The sequence below is a fragment of the Ambystoma mexicanum genome, chromosome 7q (assembly GCF_040938575.1).
Source record: "Ambystoma mexicanum isolate Mex_15411 chromosome 7q, UKY_AmexF1_1, whole genome shotgun sequence".
NCBI lineage: Eukaryota > Metazoa > Chordata > Amphibia > Caudata > Ambystomatidae > Ambystoma > Ambystoma mexicanum.
Window position 1 is genome coordinate 371,222,831 of NC_090941.1, and position 21,694 is coordinate 371,244,524.

Below are 21,694 nucleotides of genomic sequence, written 5' to 3' on the forward strand. Positions count from 1 at the left end.
GGTTAGGCTTATCCTTCGCACTTCGCAGTTTATTGGGAGCTAGCCTATCCAATAACTGGCGCATCTCTCCATTGTAAACATCAACGATAGAATCAGGGTGATCTGATTCTTTAGTTTTCGACCACACAACATCCATGCACTCTGCCAAGTCTCTTGCAGTAATTGTACGATAGCATACACCCAGTGACTGCTAATGCGAAACCTGCAACATTCTTGCTGATATCGTGAATCTTCTGGTGTACCTTTTGCTTGTGAAGCATGCTTTCCTCCACTCTGTGTGCTATGTTCAGTATTTCTTCTAATGCAGATGTTTTGCATTTCTGCATTTTGTCTTGTACCTTCAAACTCTTACATCCCACTACCAGTTACTTTCTCAGCATAATGTTGTGCGTATAGACGAAAATGCGATCTGCCGCTAATTCTCTTAGCGGACAGTGTGAGGTAGTCACCTAACAACTAATTTATGCCTTCTTTCCTTTCGTAGTAGTTTAACCTGTACCTCCGTTCATTCACTCTGTTTTCAAATCGTTTCTTTAATTCTGTCAAGACTTCCTCGCATGGACTCTCTATGTTAGATCTAACATTTTGTCTTTTTTCTACTGGGAGCATTTGAAATAGGCCCTGACCTTCTGCTCCTAGTGTATTTGTGAGTATGACTACTTTCCATTGCTGACTTATTTTCTAGAGCCCGGATGATGCAATACACACATTACAATTCTGTATCCACTGTTGCCATGGTATTACTGGCCTATCTGGACTTTGGTTTTTTCACATGTTGTTCCATTTCTACTCAGTGCTTCTGTTTTTCTTTTTCTGATAATTTCTTCTTTCATTTATTTAACTACCTGTGTCTGTGTTTTTTCTTTATCAGAACCATTTCGCGTGGCCATTTTGGAATTCAATTTATCACAAATCACTCTGACACAGGTAAATTGTGGCAACAGATATTTATTTCTCTATAAATATATTTGTATCTATAAACGCGCAGACACGCTTTCTATGGAAGCCCTGCTCAGAGCTCCTTCCTTCTCGCTCCACTTTTTCTATCTGCACACCTCTCATACCTGCACCCTCTGCATCAAGCACGCATTGGTGTGATACTCATATGTCACTACAGAATCCCACATGAATCCCACATGTTCTCCTAGTAAAAGAACAACCAAAGAAGTGTGTGTTGTTCACCTTAACCTGCATTTGGGAAACATGTATCCACTGTGACCCTCTAAAACCCTTTCGATCTCAACAAACGAGACTCTCACTTTTTGCTTGAACAAGAAAAAGGTAATAATGGAGGAAGGGCGCTCAACGTGCAGGCAATGATTCTTTGGAACACTCTCCCTATCAACCCACACATGATGACAGATCAACTCATTTAAAGGAAACATCTCAACATGTTTCTTTTCAACCTGTGGAATTGCAAATCGGATAGACGTACATCACTTTTCTTGTGTCCTTTCCCATTTGCTAGTGCCAGGATAATTCTGTGAGGTGACTGAGTGCTCTAATCAACTGGGCATACAATTCAACGTTAATATTGAGTTTGATGCAGGCAAATGTCATAATTGTATGCCAAAATACCAAAATGTCTGCTGGCTTGGTTTATGACGCATCACGATGAAATTAACCGTCTTGCAAAGGCATAAAACCAACAGCTGTACTATTTGACGTTTGTAAGACTTTCTTGATCTGTATAATCTACTATAATTTGTATGATCTAGTAAAATTATAATGTTTTAGGTTTGCCATTATATGATTGCAAACAGCCTTCATTTGTGCAAACTGAAGTCTTTGGTCTAGTCGCTCAATCTGTGGATATGCTGCTGTCGAAATTAAATCAAATAAAAACGAACAATGTTGGCGATATAAATGCGTTCAGTCCAGGAACCCAGTAGCCTCTGTGCACTATTCAGAATGAATTTTAAAATTGTACAGATGTCTGCTCTAATGAAATTGCCTTTTTTCCAGATCGTTGCTTATTGCTGTGCAGAGCACACCTTTCCTACGTAACACCTTTGTGTGTTTCAAGCCAGGCAGATAATTTGAGGTAGGAGATGCTGTCATGTGTTTGCCAGCAGAAATTAAGATGAGCGCTTGAGCATTTGGTCGCACAGGAGGCCACTGTCATTCAAGAGACCCCGCTGCTTCTTTTAATATAGCTCGCACAGTTGCAAAGCAGGACCTGTGATTGCCCTTTGAGTTTGGCAGTAAGAGTAGACTTGACGTCATGCCACTGGGCTGCAATTTTGCATGGGCTGCTGCCCAAAGTCATTTTATTTGTGGCTTACATTAACGATAATTACTCTTAAACTGTGATGATGAAATCATTTAATTAGCTATTTGGGATAACAGTTTAACAGTTTAATCAATCCATCTCTCAATTAAGATTGGCATTCACCTGCATTATCATGTAAGTGGGAAATGTGCAGCTACTGATTTGTTTTGTTTGACTTAATTGTATAATAACTGCTGTCTAGTCAAATAAAACCAAACATAACATAAAATAATCGTTCACAATGTTGTTGTTCTAATCTGGTAGAACACTGCATACTAAATCCACTGAATACTGGGAAAATGGGTCCACGGAAATTGCTCTTCCAAACATATGGGAAGAAATACGCCAACATATTAAATTATCAGGTGTTATAACGTTTTTGATAGAACATCATGAAAGATGAATAACAGACACCTATGAAGCTTTTGACTATTTATTTGAAGTCCTTGTGCACAGACCCCCAGCACATCTTCTGTGTTCACGTTGGATCAACCGCTGGCATAATTGTATCCGATAACATTGTGTGGAGTGTTGAATACAGTGCCTTCCTACTCATCATGCCATATTAAGATACAAGAAGATACGATATAACACATCATGTGCCACATTATGGGGCTCGTGTTAATGCACAAACACTGTTCGCGCATCCGCAATCACATTAACACCAGTGCAAGTACACTTGCCCAGAAAATGCACTGGCATTAATGTGATTCTGAATCCCGAATCGATTTTTGCCAACATACAGACGTCGTACAGACAGGAGGTCTTTACCTTGTTTTGATGGCAATACTCAATTTCTGATGTGCAGTGAAGTTCTAGCTTATATGTGGGTCACAAGCCTAACACAACCCTTACACTAATAATAATGAACGCGAGGGCTGTTAACCTTCTTTTGACGAAACATCGACACATTTGAATCTCCTCAGAAAATCAACAAGAACACACACCGGGTAAGTGCAGCTACCCTTGCCCGATAATTACATATGACGTCTGTTTTTTTTTTTAGCTTAATAAGTAAATCTATCGCAACTAAATGAAAAAAAAGACACGTCTGAAAGCACTCCGGCATTAAGTCGGTGAACAACATTTTAATACAGCTCTATTTTACTTTTTGAATAGTGTGAGCCAACTTCATATTTCAGGGGCATGTGTTATTTGGGAGTAGTAAATTATAGTGTAACTGTTTATACATTTAGATGAAAGATGTATTGGATGATGTGTCCTTGCTGCTCATATCAAAGAACATTAAGCAAATGAACACTCACATTTCAAAGGACACCTTATCCAGCATCTGTTGATCCCATCATAGGGTCTGAATTACAAAATCATTTTACAATGACTCAGTCCCACTGGAAAACATGTTGTAAATCATGGTGATAATCCCCTTGACTAAACACTAAGGGGGTAATTCATGGAATCAAGCGCAGAAGTGGCGCATGCAGCTGGTGCACCGAGGGAGCGTGCACCAACTTGTACCAGCCGCGTGCGCCAAAACCCATTTTGACACACAGCGTATTCATGGATTTAAACATCCATAAAAAGCCGTGGCGCAGCGTGGTGCAGCGACCCTGCAGCAGCACCAGTCACAACCCCAACCCCACCGCGTGCACCAAAATATCTGCACAAATCACCTACATGGTTCAAAGGCCAGTGGGCCAGCATACAGCCCCCCAACAATGAAATTGCGCTAAAAACGCCACTCAACCCTCTCCCGCCAGCTCAATCAAGTGTAAAACTCCCCGCGTACCCCTCGGAATACAAAAACCCCACTCGCGACAGCCCTATCAAATGTAAACTCCTGTACCCTGCTCGCGTCAGGCCTATCACATGCAAAACTCCCTGCGCACCCCTCGGAATACGCGTACCCCGCTCACGCCAGCCCAATCGCCTGTAAAACTCCTCAACCACCCCTCGGAATACACGTACCCCTCTCGCGCCAGGCAAATAGCATGTAAAATGTCGTGCACACCCTTCGGAATACACCTACCCGCTTGCGCCAGCCCAATCGTGTGTAAAACTCCCTGCGCCCTCCTCGGAATACACGTACCCTGCTTGCGCCAGGCAAATAGTATGGAAAAAGTCCCCCCTGTGGAGTGGGTTGGCTGCGGGGCATGGCCAGGGATTGTAGGGGTGTACCCTGTGGTGTGGGCTGCCTGCAGGGCATGGTCAGGGTGGATGGCCTGCCTGGGGGGCATGGTCAGAGGTTGCAGGGGTCCCCCCTGTAGTGTTGGGCTGCCTGCAGGGCATGGGGAGGGGTGATGGGCAGGCTGCAGGGCATGGTCAGGGGTGTATGTTGGTCCCCCGTGGTGTGGCCTGCCTACAGGGCATGGTCAGGTTGGACGAGCTGCCTGCAGGGCATGACCAAGGGTGTAGGGGTGGGCCTGTGGTGAGGGCTGCCTGTGGAGCATGGAGAGGCGGGAGGGCACACCCGGTAGGGCACACACTGCCAAATCGCGTGTAATTCTCACTCGCGTACCCCGGAATATACGTACCCCGCTCGCGCCAGTGAAATTGAGTATTATTCTCACTCACGTACCCCGGAATACACATACCCCCCATGCGCCAGCAAAATCACATGTAAACACTGAACCCGCCTCAAAGCCCAGAGCATGGAGTTCTCCGCCCTGACCATTGTGAGCCGTGCTCTTTCCGCCAGCCGCCGCTCTGCATCTATCCGCTGGCACAACCGCAGCCACACGGAAGACACTCCCAGTCATGCGTCCTCCTGCCCCTCTCCGATGCCTGCCCCCAGGATGTTGATGGCCCGAGCAATGATGGCTCCCACGCTGAGCCTGCCGCTGCCTCCAATGCAACTGCCTCTGGCACCACAACGGCATCCAGGCTGATGGACTCCTCTGGTGGTGCCGTGCACGTGCCCTGCTTGTTGATGCCTGCATGTCCTCCATTTGCTGGGGTCCAGTTGCTGGGGCTGCCACCCCTGCTGGACCTTGACTCCCAACTGTGGCAGGGATGTGTCCTCCACCAGCCTGGCTGCTGACTCAGGGGCAGCTCCACAGGGGGCCCAGGTGATACTTGGGTTGGAAGATTGCATGGAGGACGACTGGGGCATAGGGGGTTCAGTTGAGGAGGGGGTCACAAGAAGATCCAGCACATGGAGCAACCCAGTGCCACAACCTCTCCTAGTAGTGCGATGAGCCCAAACAGCCATTCAAAATGGCGTGCATTGTCCTCACGAGAACCCTGCACGTCATCCCGAATACCACGTTGGTGCAACGCCATACCAGTTAGGACAGGCTCAATCCGGTCATGGATTGCCATGTCCGCAGGGAGAGGAAGGCCAGTTGTTGTTTGCGCATACCCTCCCTGAAAACGGGTCTGGACAAAGGCATCCCTGCTGGTGCCGGATGATGCAGTCACAGGATCAGGGACAAGATTACACACTGGCACCTCCACGGTGGCCTGTGCTGCCTGCTGTCCCTGCCACTGGACTGCATCACTAGCGCCAGTGGAATCCCCCCTTCCAGGCCCCATGTGTGGGGCTTCCATGGCCTCCTCCTCAACCAAACCCCCACCAACTTGGATGACTCCGTGCCATCTTCCTCCATAGGCCCCTGTGGGGGCTCAGCTGCCCCTACCGCTGCCGAGGAGTCCACCTCCAACCTCTGCCTCTTGGACCTCCCCTCGGCAGCTGCGGCCATGGACACGGCACCAGACTCCTAGCTCCTGGAAGATATCAGTGCCTGGGAGGGGAGCTGGGCCTTGTGTCTTCGGCTGGCGGTGGGATCCCTGCCTCTATGCTCCACAGCTGCATCTCCACCCTCTTCATCAGTCGACGCTGCAAATAGGAAGAGATAGAACGCAGCCATCAGGGCACTGGACAATGGTCTGATACACACAAGACAATTGCACATGAGTGGCAGTGTCAAACTTCACAGATGGCATAAAACTCCCCAACACTCATAGGCCCTCATTACAACTCAGGCGTTAAGGGTTAACGCCACCGTTAACCCTTAACGCCTGATTCCCACCTTAACGCCTGCTTTTTGCAGGCGTTAAGTTCCATGGTGCTAAGGCACCTTGGTGCTAATTACGGCACCGTAATTTACGGTGCCGTAATTAGCGCCTTCCCCACTCCCATTATGCCCTATGGGGCAAAAATGGGAATGGGGAAGGGAAAATGGGAAATGGGGATTTACCGCCCCACTCACCTTGTAATGGGGCGGTAAATCCGCCATCCACCATGGTGTAAACGTAGTTTACACCATGGTGGTAAAGTTGGTGCACTTAGCACCTCAGTTGTAATGAGGCCAATATTATTTGAACCCACACACATGCACCAATAAACTGGTATCATGCAACAGGCATCAGCATCCATACACACATAACTGCATGAACAACCAAAGGTTGGCATGACGTCACAAGCAACATGGGGAGTGCCGATCATATGCACACACGTCACCAGACAGACGTGCATATCACAGTCACACACATGTCAAACACACACACGCACATGCATGCCATGCACGTACATGAAGGTGGAACAGCATCCATGTGTCACACCCCAACCATGGCATAGTACATACAGAGAAATGCTAACATGTGTGCATCTCCACATGCAGTTGTGTGTCGTGCTTTGGAACACATACACCATTGATGTGCATCACACATGACTTGACTCACATGCAGCACGGGCATGTCCCTGCACATACACATCCATACATGGGCCAGGTCAGACATATGTCCAAGCTGCACACTCCTGGCACACCTCAACATGCACTGTGTCCAATGAGTATGGACAGACACTTACCGCTCGACTCCAGACGGCTCTGCCTCTCGAGGACCTGGAGGTCAGTGGTAAGGCCTTCCTGAAGGTCATGGAACTGAAGTCCTCCCAGCACTTATGGAAGTGTTGCAGGTCACGGGTTGCCACCCCCTCCACGTTGATGGCACCCACGAAGTACAACCAGATCCTCTTCCATCCATCCTTGTCGGCGCGTGGTCATCAGAAGAGGACATCATAATGTACCAGGACTTGCTCCACCACGATGCCAACTTCTCCTGCCATGAAACTGGCAGCCCTCTGCCTCTCTGCCGGGGGGTCGCCACTGGTCCCAGATGGAGTTTGGCCCGACATGGAAACCCCAGAGACAGGTGTGGGTGGGCAACTGGATCCTGGTGTTGGGCTATGGAGCGATGGAACAGCAGTCGTGAGTCTTCTGTTCCAGCAGGGGTGGTCGCAGCAACTGGACCGCTGCAGATGGCTGATGTGCAGGCAATAAATAGCAGGGCACGTGGCCAGCAGGCAGGCAGGCAGCAGCAGATGGCTCGTGGGAGGCGGCTCATTGGGGCAGGAAAATGGCCTTCTGGGCAGGAGCCTGGTCTTCCATGTGTTGTCGTGTAGCCAGCTTGATGCAGAGTGAACCGCACGTGAAAAAACAGCACATCAGCGTTTAATTCGAGGAAAGTGCCTTAGTGCGTAAGCGCGTAAGTGACATGACGCGTGCAGGCATTTCCCTCGGCATGGGTGCATAGTGATCCACACGTGCAAAAACTGCACATCCGTGTGTGAATGCGTGTAAATCGAGGAAAGGGCCTAAGCGTGTAAGTGACGTGACACACTCAGGTGTTTCCCTCGGCAGGGGTTAAAGGTGAGCACGGCCCAGAAGTTCACTGTACATGCTTTTCGTAGAGACTGACACGTGTATTACTACTTCTTGTTGTTTCACGCGCCATCACTTCACACCGGATCAAGGATATACCTCTTCTTTTGGCAGGGGTCTTGCCTATGTGTGTTTTTCTTTCCCACGGTAGTCAGACGGTGAGTCGCGCACGCTATTTTTCCCACTGCTAGTCCCCCTGTGTATCTCTTACCCTTTTTTTTTAGGTCATAGTAGCCTGTGTGTCTCACGTGTACACGTTTTTTGTGTCCCTGGGTGCCACTGCATACTGCGGGAGGTTAATTTCACACACGTGGGCAACCGGGGTTGTGTGAACAGTTTTATTGCAGATTTGGGGTGCCTGAGCGTTGTGTGACCCATTTTCTCACCGGGGTCACATACAGCCTTGCAGGTGCACAAAGGTGCTGATTACATCTAGTACCCCACCCCCTTCACCCCAATTGCCCAGGACAATTGTCGTGTACACCTCCCATTGGCACTACTACATCTGTGCCATGGTTGGGAGTCAACAAAAGGTGAGGGTCGCCTCAGTTGGTCGTCCTCCTTGTGGTGGGCATGGTCAGGGACGTGCCGGGGTGAGCAGGGAGTAGGGGGAGTCCAGGGTTCCAGGGTGGCTACAGAGGGGGAAGAGGCAGGGGTGCACCACTTCGGCAGGATGTTCTGCCATGCGTTGGTGCAGTTATGCCACCACCCCCTGCAGCTCCGGGAGATGCAGCTCTTGCATCTGACACTGGCGCCCATGTGACCTGGCAGTCAGTTTCATCTAATGCCACGGGCCCAACGGTAGTGGTAGCTGCAGCTGGTTCAGGGTCGGCCAGCGCATGATGCATTGGCACATGAGGATTCCCAGGCAAAGTTCCAGGTGGTCAGGAAGCACAAGCAAAGTGTGCACAGGGCTGCTCTGACTGAGGCACATGTCTCTGTGGCAGTGTTGTCATCTGCTGCCCCGAGTAGCCGGGTGTTGGCAACTGCATGGGCAGATGCAGTCAACACCACCCCGGCTGTGAGTCTGCCAGCCAGGACAGTCTCGGTTATAGACCTTGGCACCGCGGCTGTTGCGCGCTGGGTCCAGTCAAGATGCAAATCAGGGCTTCCGTCCTAGTTACACTTCCCACTCCCTTGGTCCAGTCCACCAGCGCCACTGCCCCTACTGATCAGGGTGGCATTTGCCAGTCAGTGTCCGGACCACTGTCCAAGAGGAGGCTGGGACCCCAGACATGGCTCCGGCCTCCAGCACGTCTAGGAAGAAGCCTTTCGGCAAGCAGGAACTGGACTTCCTTGTGGGCTACATGTCGGAACACAAATGTGATATGCTAGTGGGCCCAAATGATCACACTACGCCTGCCCAGCATTGGGACCACTGGAAGCATGTTGCAGATGGTGTTAGTGCATTCGGACAGGAGGTGCGCACAGCTCAGGACTGCAAAAAGCATTGGGATGACCTCCAGCGCTGTGCTAAGCTAAAGCGTGCCTCCAATTATGCCATGGCAGTGGGCCAGCACCCGAGGAGGAAGAACTCACTCTGCACAAGGTGATCGCTGCAGAGTTCATCCCGGCACAATTGGTCAAAGGAGTGGGAGAGATGCTGGATTATGATGCCCCGTCCGGTGAGTGTTGTTGTGTGTTTGTCCAGCCCATGTGTGGTTTGCTTGCATGATGTGTTGTGCTTGACTGCCACTACATGCTATGTGTACATGGTTCTCATGTGCGAGTCATGCAATGCTTCACTAATGCGAGCCTGTTGTGGTGCATGCTGGACATGTAGAGCAGACAGGGACTGTCCTCATCACCACATATGCACCCTACTCAAATGCTAGTCACCCTGCTGCTCCTCCGGTCCATGTTCCAGCTCACTGACCCTTCTGCATGTAGCCTGGGGTGTCTTTCCACTCAGCAATTGGACTATGTCATCGCATGACTGACGTGCGTATGTGTTCAGCCTGAATCTGGGTACTCCACATTGGCATGCTCCCTTGCCCCTTCACCCCTCTACACCTCAATTTCACCATGGCACATGCCTCCCTCTGTTGCAGGCCCCCTGACTCTGTTCAACTGGTGTAGTGCCTTTTGCACAAATGAGTGTACTACTGAGGGTTCATCATGTGTCCTGCTTACTGTCCCATTCTCATCTGATGTGGTGTCAGTTGACTCAGATGATGCAATTGACACTACACAGCACTGTCTGCCAATACACAGTTCTCTGGTCAACCTTTCATTGCCATGCAATGCCTCCCTGCATTTTCACTAAGGGGGGTAGGCGGGTTGCTTGTAGACATGCAACTCATTGCATGCACATTGCACATGATGGCTGAACTTGCCCGTACACTGCCTTCATGTTTATTGATTGACATCATAACATACTTGTTGATGTAGATAGTTGGTAACGTACACATGTTCTGCACTGTACCCACCCACTTCTGAGCCATGTTACACCGCTCTACATGCCTACTCACTGCTGCAATGTCAAAGTGAACTGGCATGTATGTTCAGATTGTCATCCCTTCACTGTCATGAAATGCACGGACACAGGTGCATCCTGTGACACATTGGAACCCCCTAGCTGGTGTTTAGCATAGTTGATTGGTCAATCTACGGCCTATACTAACTTGTATAGGCTGCAGATTTATTATAGCCTGCCAATCGGGTTAGAATGACTAATATGTTGTTAATTAACGTAAATGCTGCTGAGATTTCAGGATTGCGTTCAATGGGCACAATCCTGAAGGTGCACTGTCATGCAGTACGTGTACACCCAGGCCCACTTAGCAAATCTGGTGGAGCCTGGGCCTGATGATTTGATACACTGAATAATGTATTTTGGCACATTCAATGCACAATGTGCTGAATCAGGCCCTGAGGGGTGTTCTGGAGGCTTCATGGACCGGCAGCTCAGACCGTACTGGGCGTTATGGTCCCTCCTGCCTCGTTGTTGGCCCTCACTTTGCTCGGCACATTCACTATGTCTACATGGCCCATGACACCCGGTATGGGCCGAGCTGCAGATAGATGAAGCTATATTGGTGATGATGATTTAGTGATGCATGTATACATGCATATTACGTGTGTCATGGTGTGTTTTGATTCACTTGTAGCTGTGGCCATTTGGCTGTTCAGACATGCTTAATGTACTTGCCATCTCTTTGTTGCCATCTGTCATTTCTGCCTGTCATATGTGCCTGACAGAGGTGGTGCATGATGGAGGTGATATACTACATTCAGTACACGCATCCATTTCTGCTTTTGGGATGCCATTGCATATCAATACCACTGGATGCATGCCGGAATTTCAGTTGTGTGTGAAATGTCTGCTTCATGTGTTGGCTGTCGATGTGATGTCTATGTGTGTGTGGGTTATGTGCTTCTGGCATGTGTACCCATGTTTGTTGGGGGTCGTGGGGTGGTAGCCCATGAGAATCCACTTGTGCTCCAGATCATAATGTCCAGGGCTGGCAATCAGTCAAGCTCTGATGATCACTCTGAGGACAATTTTGAGTTGGATGTGTGTCATGTTCATTCGTCGCCGGTGAGTGATCCTGATGTGGATGATCTTCTGTCCGCAACACCTGCACTGAGGGAACAGACAGTGTTGGAACCCCCGCCAGTGGTGGTTTGGGACGTATGGTCACATGCCACAAGGGTTGCTGATTGGCCTGAGGCATCATGTCAACAGAGGGATGTGGTCCTGCAGCCGTGAGCGGTGCCAATCCAGCGAGTGCCACGGCTCCATGGGCCATGCGGGTGTCATGTCCGGCAGCACGGTGGCCGTGTGTCACTGGGGTATACTGAGTGGGAGCAATCCATGTATGCCAGTTCAGAACAACAGGGGCAGCTATTGATAAGATCGCTCTGAGCATGGAACATGTGGCCCAATCCGTGCTCCCCCTGCTAGGCAGGTGGAGATCCAGCAACAGGCAGCGCTGTCCATGGGCTGCTCACTCAGGCTGAGCATGGCCGTCTCAGACAGGGCATGCCGGGCTGAAATGGTGTCTCTTTGTCAAGCACTTGTTGCTCACGCAGAGGCACACATGGAGGCCCTGAGGGATGCCCAAGCATCCCTCAGATCTACTCTGGGTGTGCTCAACATGTCTTAGAGGCAGCGGTCAGAGGAGAGGTTGGAGCAGCTTGAGAATACCATCTCGGCTGAGCTACGTGCATGCCGGGAGGTGCTCCAGATGTCATACGAGGCCATGCAGGCAGAACTCTGTGCTACCTTGCAAGAGGAAGCACGCATATCACGTGAGGTGCTACATGCTGACCTATGTGCCATCATCACACAAGACTGGGCTTATCAGACCCGCAGGCTTGCTGCTGTCAAGGGGCAAGCTGCCATAGGCGTGGTCAGGGAACTGTGCCATGTCCACCTTCTGATTTCCACCCAGAGGGTGAGAGGACGATGACTTATCTCCCACACAGGTCCGGCTGTGCAGGCGTTGAGCCCATGGAGTTTTTTTTATCTCAACATCATCGCATGTGGTTGTTGAGGTGCACCCTGTACCTCTCTCCTCCTGGGTGCCCCCCTTGGTTGTATGTGGCCATTTGTTTTATAATATTGTTTGTCTATTGTGCATTCATGTAACAGTGTGGTGCGTTGTGGCTTTTGAAAGCATCTTGAAAGCATCCACAGTCTGTTCCAGCTGGGCGCATTCAAGCTTGTCTCGTGTATTTGTTTGTGGCTTGGGGTCCAGATACATATGCCACCCCTGCATCCCCTTTCCATGGGCTTGCAAGGATGGTTCAGTATGACAGCAATTTACACAAGGGCAATGGACTTTCGTATTATCTGTGGCTAGTCTGCTGCTGTACTACTTGTGTTTACACCTCTAGTGGGGATTATGGATGTATTCTCCACAGCATGTCTGCAATCAATTTTGGTGAGTTCATTTTTGAACTGTGCATTTATTGAAGTTGATTGTGATGTTTTCTCATTTCTTGCCTGTATATGTGCTTGATGTACTTCATACTGTAGACGGTAGCCTGCACCCTTTAGCTGTCAAATTCACACTGACGGTGGGAGGGGGCCGGGTGGTGACAATGTCAAGTTGGTACGTGTTAAGTTTAGCCCCTGGGGATTGTGGCAAAGGAGGAAGCAATAGGAATGTGACCCAAGAAGCACAACTCACAGTCCAGTCCTCACCTGAGAGGTCCGTCTAGACTACTTCTCCGCTCCATTCCTTTTGGATGGCACGTTGTATCTGTCTTCCTTCTTGGACTTCGCTGCTGCGTGACGGCGCAGTTTTCCTACATTTTTCACACTGTGGTGCCTTTAGTCCCTGTTTTATTTCCTGCTACTGTCCTTGTTGCAGATCTGTCCACCCGTCTCTCGGGCAGTTATTTCCACGTACTCTTACGCTGCCTCAGTTTGCCTCAGTACAATTTCTGAACCACAGCATCTCTCTCGCTCCTCCTGTCTTTCATCTTTTACATCCATATCTTTATGTTGACTTTGGCCTTTTTCCAATGTTATTCAACTGTTCTGGCTCTTAACTTGCTGTCAGCTGTTTCTGGCTATCTCGCATTCACTGTGCCTTTCCAGACTAGTGCTGTCTCTGCCTTTCTTCATTCACGCTATCAAGGATTGATTAGGTTTCAGCTCAACCATCCAGTTGTGCCAGCCTCTTTGTTACTTTCTACTCAAGTTTCAGCTCTACCCATCAGTTGTGGCATCCTCATTGATTATTGTGTACTCAAATTCCTACCCATCCTGTTGAACCATTGTACAACTGTGCAACCTTGGAAGTTATTCTATGATTCAGCTTGGACATGAACTTGGCCATATTCTATGACTTCAAGTCATCTACAGGAGACTCTTCCAGGGTTTTTTTGTGCCTAGAGGCTTTTTCCCAGGTTTGGGGGTTTAGCTCCTTGGAGTTCTCTGCGATTTGGTATTTTTACCAGTCAAGGTGGCCTCTGAGGGGGCTGGGCCCTATTTACATGAAAGGAAGAACAAGGAAAGCGAGGGGAATGGGGATCCTGAAGCCAGGTAGACTAGAACGAAGGAGCCGATGGACCCCAGAGACAGTTCTTCTGAAGGTCAAGGTGATCAGGAAAGGAGGGAGGGGCTTTTGTTGTCGGACAGTACGCTTGGGCTATAGTGATTGGGCACTCTCTGACATTGTCAATGTGGGGTACTATGTACATGTGTTCTGCTGGTCAATGGCTGTTCCTCTGTTGGATTTACTTTTCAAGTGTCAGGGGATTGATGTGGTTTGACACACTGGGGTGTCCACATGGGCAATGTTCACATGTGATGTGTACAGGACACTGAGGGTCACTTCATTTCACATGCATGTATTGAGTGCATGTAACTATTGACACACATACTTACTCAATGCACCACCACACACACAACCACCCATCCATGCCCACACGTGCACACAGATTGCCTTCTCTGCCATGCTGTGTCCCTGCAGCGCAGGATCACTTACCATTTTGGGATCATGTACATGTGTCACTGGTTAATTATTGTTGCTTTTCCTTTTTTATATGATGTTCAAGGTGTATCCCCAACACAATGGCCACTCACTGTTCTGTGTGCTGAGCAGTGTGTTGCAGGGGAAACACACAGTACACAGTTTTGGGATTTGCAGATTTGGATTGGCCAATGTGCATGCCAACAGGCATTCTGTCTTTTGTTGATGGTACCGCTGGTGGCATGCATTTGTGTATGACGTTGTATGTGTGGGAGGTTGTTGGTCAGTCATTTCATCTGATTCCATGTCAGGTGTGATTGTCTCAGGCCTCTTTCCATTTATCATGTGGCACTTTGTATGTAATTTGTTATGTATTGTGCTTTTGGTTTGCTCTTTTGCTGTTGCCTGCCATGTCATGGTGTGGCTGACGAGGGTGATGGGGCTTGGAAGGGTTTGGGTGACATACCAGTGATTTTCATGGCCTGTTTTGCAGGGGGGTGGTGTGATATGCACTTTGCATGTGTTCCTTTTGGTCACACCGGATTGGTTATGTTTAAGCAGTTAGGGATGCACACAATGTAGCACTTCCGTGGAAACATCCTCAGAGTGGTAAGGTTGTGACTGTTGACTGTCTCTTTGTCATCATTGATTGTCACCTGGTATGTGCCACACCTGTGTGCACTCCGCAGGGGTGGGAGTTTAGGTGAAAAATGTGGCCACAATTTGGGTCCAGACTGCCTCGCCACATGCCCTTTCCCCTCCCATGAGCAGCGCCTGTGCCTGTGCTTGGGGATGTGGGGGCACCATGTCCACCGAACGCACCACTGTGTTGCAACATTGTGCAGGACACATGCTGCCACAATGATCCTGCACACTACTGGGGGTGCATATAGTAGCTGCCCGCCAGAGCGGTTAAGAGAGCAGAAGCGTGACTTTAGCACTCCGAATGTGCGCTCCACTTTGGCCCAGGTTGCAATATGGCTGCATTGTATCTTACCTAGGGTGGTGTGGTGAGGTTCCGCATTGGCGTCATCATGTGGGTGCTCAGAGGGTAGACACTGTCCCCTGGGGAGGTGATAATGGTTGTCATTAGTTGGGTTTGTGTATTTGTCTGTGTGTGACATGCATGCATGTGCACAGACATTTGTACTCATCAATGAGCCATGTGTCGCCATGCCTCCCAGCTTCCAGGTGCCAGCTCAGGGCGGACATTCTGTATATGAAACTGTCATGGGTAGACCTAGGATAGTTTGCATAGACAGAGGTGATGATTCCATGGGCATCACATACATCCTGTACGTTGATGGAATGCCAGGGCTTGCGGTTGTGGCAGATGTAGGGCCACATGGTTCCAATCTATTGCACCAAGCACTTTGGGGAAGTGCGCCACCCTGTTAAAGTCCTGGACAACAGCCTGCCTTTCTGCGGGTGTTCTGGGCACATGGCACTGTCCACTGCCCAGAAGCTTCCATTTAAAAAAAAAAAAGATGTGCATTTTATTTTTTATTTTTTATTAGGGGTAGCAAGAGAGACCACAAGGGGAGCAACGGAGACCCCAGCTGTCACAACTGCGACCCCTAGCAACCCCCAAATGATATCCCTGCTTAGGGGTGTCTCTTCATTCCACCTTGTCAATTAACTAGCAGGTTGTGGCCATAGTGAAATCCACCCATTTACACTGTAAGGTGCCAAATCAGACTATTCCTACCCTAGGACAACTTTGCTAAAATTGCTTGGAAATGATTGACCTCAGATTGGGCGACAAAATACCCAGACAAGATTGTATCACCCCTTATACCGCTTATACTGACTCCTTGGGCCTCATTATGAGTTTGGAGGTAGCCATGCCCTTAATAACGACATGGCTGCCCCCAAACTCGAGTCCGGGTCCCGGTTCCCTGAATGGGGAAATACCGGGCTATTCTGACCTTGGAGGGCCCGGTATTTCCCCATTCAGGGAACCAGGACCCGGACCATCCCCATTCCCATTCGAGCCCCCATAGGGCTCAATGGGAATGGGGAGCATGCTAACAATGGGCCCGTTAATAACGGGCCTGTTGTTTAGCATGCTGGGCTGCTCTCGGGACCCGCTAAGGATGCCTGGTAAAACCAGGCGTCCTTACCGGATACCCCCAAGGAGACATCATAATAGGGCGGTACGGGGTTAACGGCTCCGGCACTTTACCGGTGCCATTAACTCCTTACTGCCCACCTCATAATGAGGCCCCTGTGTCTGCTACAGAAATATTTAAGGCATGGATTCTGGCCGGTAGGACAGCTCAGGGGCAATGTTTTTTGTCTTGGAAGCAATACAACGCAAAGCAACAAAGCTTGAATCCTGGTCTGGCACCTAGAGACAACTGCATCAAGCCTGCTATACAAATGTTATATGGACCACCTCTCAACTAGCTTTGTGATAAACAGAAGAGGTTCTAGCTGACAATTGAACTGCACTTGCAAAACAAGTGCCTTACTTCCATTCCATGCTCTAAGCACAAGGGAGCAAAAGGGCAGCATTGTTTAATGATGCAGTTCTTCTTTCTAATGCTCATCCAGCAGTGCCTTAAGTGGCACTACAAATCGAGCCGGGGCTCATCGAGGGCACGTGAACTAACAACGGGGATCTTGATGTCCCATTAGGCCACGCCCCCTTGATGAGTCCCGGCTCAATGGGCTACTGGCACCCCTGCCAGGCAGCCTTTTGTAGAGATTAACACCCTCACCCCTATTGGGGAGAGGGTGCTGATCTCTGCATTTATTTTATATAGGGGACAGCGCCTCGCCTATTCAGCCTTAATGGTGGTGCTGCCCCTCACCAGCTGGGGAAGGGCAGCGTCACCATTAAGGCTGAAAGGGCGAGGCCACTGGAAGCAGAGGCCTTTTTCCTAAAGACTGAAACTCCCGCAATCCGCGGGAGCTTCAGTATTTAGAAAGCAAGGCCTCTGCTTCCAGCGGCCTCACGTTTTCTCCATAATGGTGGCGCCGGCCCACGTGCATCACCTGATTAAAGGGATGCCTCGCAGGTGCGGCGCCACCATTATGGCTGAAAGGCATTTTTTTATGAAGCCTGAAGCTCTCGCACACGAGCGAGAGCTTTAGGCTGTAGAAAAAAATGCCTTTTCGTGTAGTGGCCGGGGCTGCCAGGGGAGATTAGTGGGCCCCGGCAGGGCCCCGCCTCAAAACGAAATTTCGGAGCCTGCCGGGGCCCAGCCCCGTCAGGCCCCGGCCCACTTAAAGCCCTGTCATCCAGAGAAGGTCCTGAAAATCAAACATCTTCCCACCATTTAGAACTTTTCTAAGTGCATCTGGTATTACGACATGAAATGCACCTACAACTAAATATTGACAGCACAAAATTTATGGATTACTATTTCAGGAAGTCTTATGTGTTGATCTGATTCACAGCAGAAGAGTTCTTGCAGCTGTGAAAGTTTCATGGGGACTGTTGATTTGAGATTAGGTCTGATGACGTGTTCGTTCATTTAAATGATGAATGCTTGAAGGTATGGTTGAATTCAGCCAGCAAGAGTGACTTTGATGTGAGTTGAAAGAGAAGAAGGAAACATAGTTTGTCCCTTGTGCAACGTCTGTGAGCCATGGTTGGACATTGCAGGTGACATCCAGGAAACCAGGCATGCCCTTTAGACACCCTGCAGTGGAAAGGGTCCCCTGTGATGCCCATGGACATGCCAATGAGATCCCCAGAGTAACACTGCATTGTAATAGTCCTACACTTATACGGTGGTCCGAATTGGTTTAAATAAGTGGGCAAAATGCTAAAAAATAAATAGATTTTTTTCCAAATCTACAAACAGTATTAGTGTCTGCTGATATTTTACGTGCACAACAAATATATATTTTTAAAGGCAGCTCAACATTTTTGCCCATTTTTACTTAGTAATTTGGCACTGTTTGGCACTGGTTGTAGTGTTATCACTTGTTTGTGTTGTCAGTTTTTGTGTGTTATCATCATACCCATTTACACGTCGGCTTTGGGCCTGCTTCAAGGATTGGTCCAAGCCATCATATTTCCTGCTCTGATGATATACTGCTTTTTGTTTTGTAACAATATCTGCAGAATGTTAGGAGCATGGAGGGTTAGTTACTAAATTGTCTAAAGATGTGTGCATCATGGTATCATCAGAGCCAGGGAAATATTAGGCATGGAGGGTGATTCCTGAAGACCAGGCCTCATGACCACCTTTCTCTCACACTTGTGATGCAATGTTTGTTGAGTGTTCAGTCGGAGTGTAAAATGGGCATGGGTCTTGGTCGCATTTGTACTGGCATTTTTGATATACAGCTTGTAGTGTTGTAAAAGTGCGTGTGCAATGTTGGATGTGTAGTAATGTTGTTGTTGATTTTGTAAAGAGGTTAAATGGTTTTGTCATAATCAGTACCAGAGAAATGTGGACATAAGTCTCCCTGCAAGCCATGCCGTGTGCAGACCTGTCCCTGTCACTGATGAGGTGTAATTGAAGTGCTGTAAAGGGGTAGTTTTCACTGAGTGTTCAGTGTCAGTGTAAAGTAGACACATGTCTTGTTTGCAACTCAGGACAATGGTCCGTTTATTTTCCGGAAGTGATAACGTGTTATTTGTAGTGTTGCGCCAGGAGGACAGCTCAGGGGGCAACACATTTGTTTTAGAATCAAAACAACACAGAACAACAGGATCAAAAGCCAGTCCCATGCTCACAGATTGGTTTCCGGTATTAAGTGCATAATCAAATATTACTTAAGTAATTGTTGAAGTTTGTGGGCAATGTTGGGTGCCAAGTAGGATGAATGGTAGTTGTTTACAAGACGTGTGTCTATCTTGTCATCAAAAGTGACAACCTTTCTCTTGTATTGACAATGAAAAGTGTGTTGTTCTGTTAAGCAGTTGTGTTTTGTGAGCTGAATGTTCAGTTTCATTGTAAAGTGAGAATGGGTCGATTGAAGCTAAGCCCCCCTTTTCCTGGCATGTTAATGTATTGTGTCCAGTGTTAGAAAAGTGTTTGTACAAGGTTGGGTGTGCGGTAGGTTGGTTTTATAGTTTGGTAAAGAATTGTGAGCATTGCATTCATCTGTGCCAGGACAAATGGGTGAAGGGCCTGGTTGTGTTTAGAGCAACGAGAACGTTATAAATATGCCAGCATGTCTGTAATGAGAAGCAGGGGAGTTGCTAGGTCTGGAAAAGACCCGGGGCTATGCTGATGTCGGAACTGTTGGGACTGGGGGCTATCTAGTCTTTTGGCTGTAGCTCCTTAGATTCTATCCGGGGCTACAACCAAAAGATCAGGGGCTTTAGCCCCCTTAGCCCCCCCCCCTAGCAACGCCCCTGATGAGAAGACAACATATTTAGAGCTGGAATATGTTTTGGAGAACATAACAAGCTGTGTATACCCTGATATGTTGTACATCCGATGTGCCCACTGTGTTTTATTCTACATGTATTTGCTGCACATATTTTAAATTATTGGGTCATTGGGAGACAAATCTAAGAGGGAATAGATTAATAATATTTTAGTTCTTGAGGGAATAGTTTGTTTGCATTCTGTGCAAATTACTATATGTTTACAAAATGGATAAATATGAATCTTGCAGTCAATGTTTCAAGTAGTTAGACAACGGATGGCATATTGCAACTGCAATTACAGAAATACTGAAGACTTCAGCTGCAAGTTGATTTTGGTATGAATAGTGAACAATGTAGCCAGGTAAAATTGCAGTGCTAGTATGTTATATTTTAATGTGCTTTTTAATGAGACGTTTTAAGTAAACAGTGTGGGAAGCAAGGTTTTTTTTTTATTTTTATTTTTTATAATAGAATTGTGTAGTGCAGTTAACACCCGTTGACACATACTTGACACATACTTACTGTAATGTTAAAGATAAGGTACACTAAGGGGATAATGTGATTATGTGAAATTTGTGCATGTATTTTTTAAGTGCAGGTTAATGAAAACAGAATACCTTGTTTGTAATGATATTGTTTTAAAGCTGAAACTATGGAACACATTGGGCCTCATTACACGGAATGCAGTAAGGGTTTACCGGTACCGGTAAGGTCACCGGTACCGGTAAACCCTTACCGCCTTACTATGAGGTCCCTTTGCGGGACCCAACCTCAACTGCTGGTTTTACCAGCCTTTAAGGAACGGGCCCGCAAAGGGACCTTGGTGCAAATTACGGTACTTCAATTTGCGGTACCGTCATTAGCTCCTTCCCCATTCCCATTGAGCCCTATGGGGGCAAAAATGGGAATGGGGAAGTGCCTTGGTGAATGGGGAATTACCACCTCCGCTCACCTTGGAGTAGGGCGGTAATTCCGCCATCCACCAAGGCGGACACGGTAAAATACTGGCGGCAACCATGGTGCTAATAGCGCCATGGTTACCGCATACCCTGTAATGAGGCCCATTGTCTGTAATAAACCATGTGGTCTAGTTAACGTTGCAAAGTAGAAACTTATTGGCATGCTCTAACTCTTTTATTAAACAGATTTAAACACTACCGGTATACCTTTAGTTGGTGCATTTTGACTTAAGAAGTATGATGTATTTATTTTGGAAAAGTTCAATCAACTCTAGTTATGAGTCATGAAAACTTATATACACTCCAACCAACCACTTCTTTGTTTGTCCTACGCTGTATAATGGCCTTGTAGATATCATGATATAACCTATACGTTACACCCAACCAACTGTGGTAAATGTAGGGAATGGTTTCCCGCAAGGGACACTTGCCCATACATGAATCTAGTCCATTTAGTGTTGCATAATGTCCTATCTGCCCTATATCTAAGAAGCATAAGTATAACAAATTGAATATGTTTGAATACTTTATGACAACATGTTTGAAATGCAAGACGGCACAACATGTCATGAGTTGCTTTATGTGTATGTTTCTGAAATGGTGCACTCTCACAATTCATTATAGAAAATGAACAGCATGTTCTTTTGGAATATTGTCATGTAACACATGGCGGCAGACACTACATTTATGTTTCTAAGTGCATGCAATACCCATAATTAAATTTACAGATATGTGTTCTCTCTCCAGAACCTCTAGTAAATACATCAATAATACTTGAGAATCTTCTTGCGTGTTTAGGGTGAATATAAGAATTCTTGAACCTATATGTTAATGTTAATGTTAAAGGACATTTGTCCCGCACACTATCACCACCGGAGTGGTCCCCTGGCGCTCTGGCTGCTCTAAAAGAGGAGGGGAGGTTGAGTTAGTGGGAGGAAGCAGGAAAAGTACAATAGAGCAGTGATGTGCTGTTGGCGGCCTCAGCCCGGTGGGTCCGTTGGCTGGGCCTGGGGTTTTTGCAGACGGTAGTCGTTGTGTACTGTTGTGCAAGACTATGTGTGTTTTTGTTTTGTTGT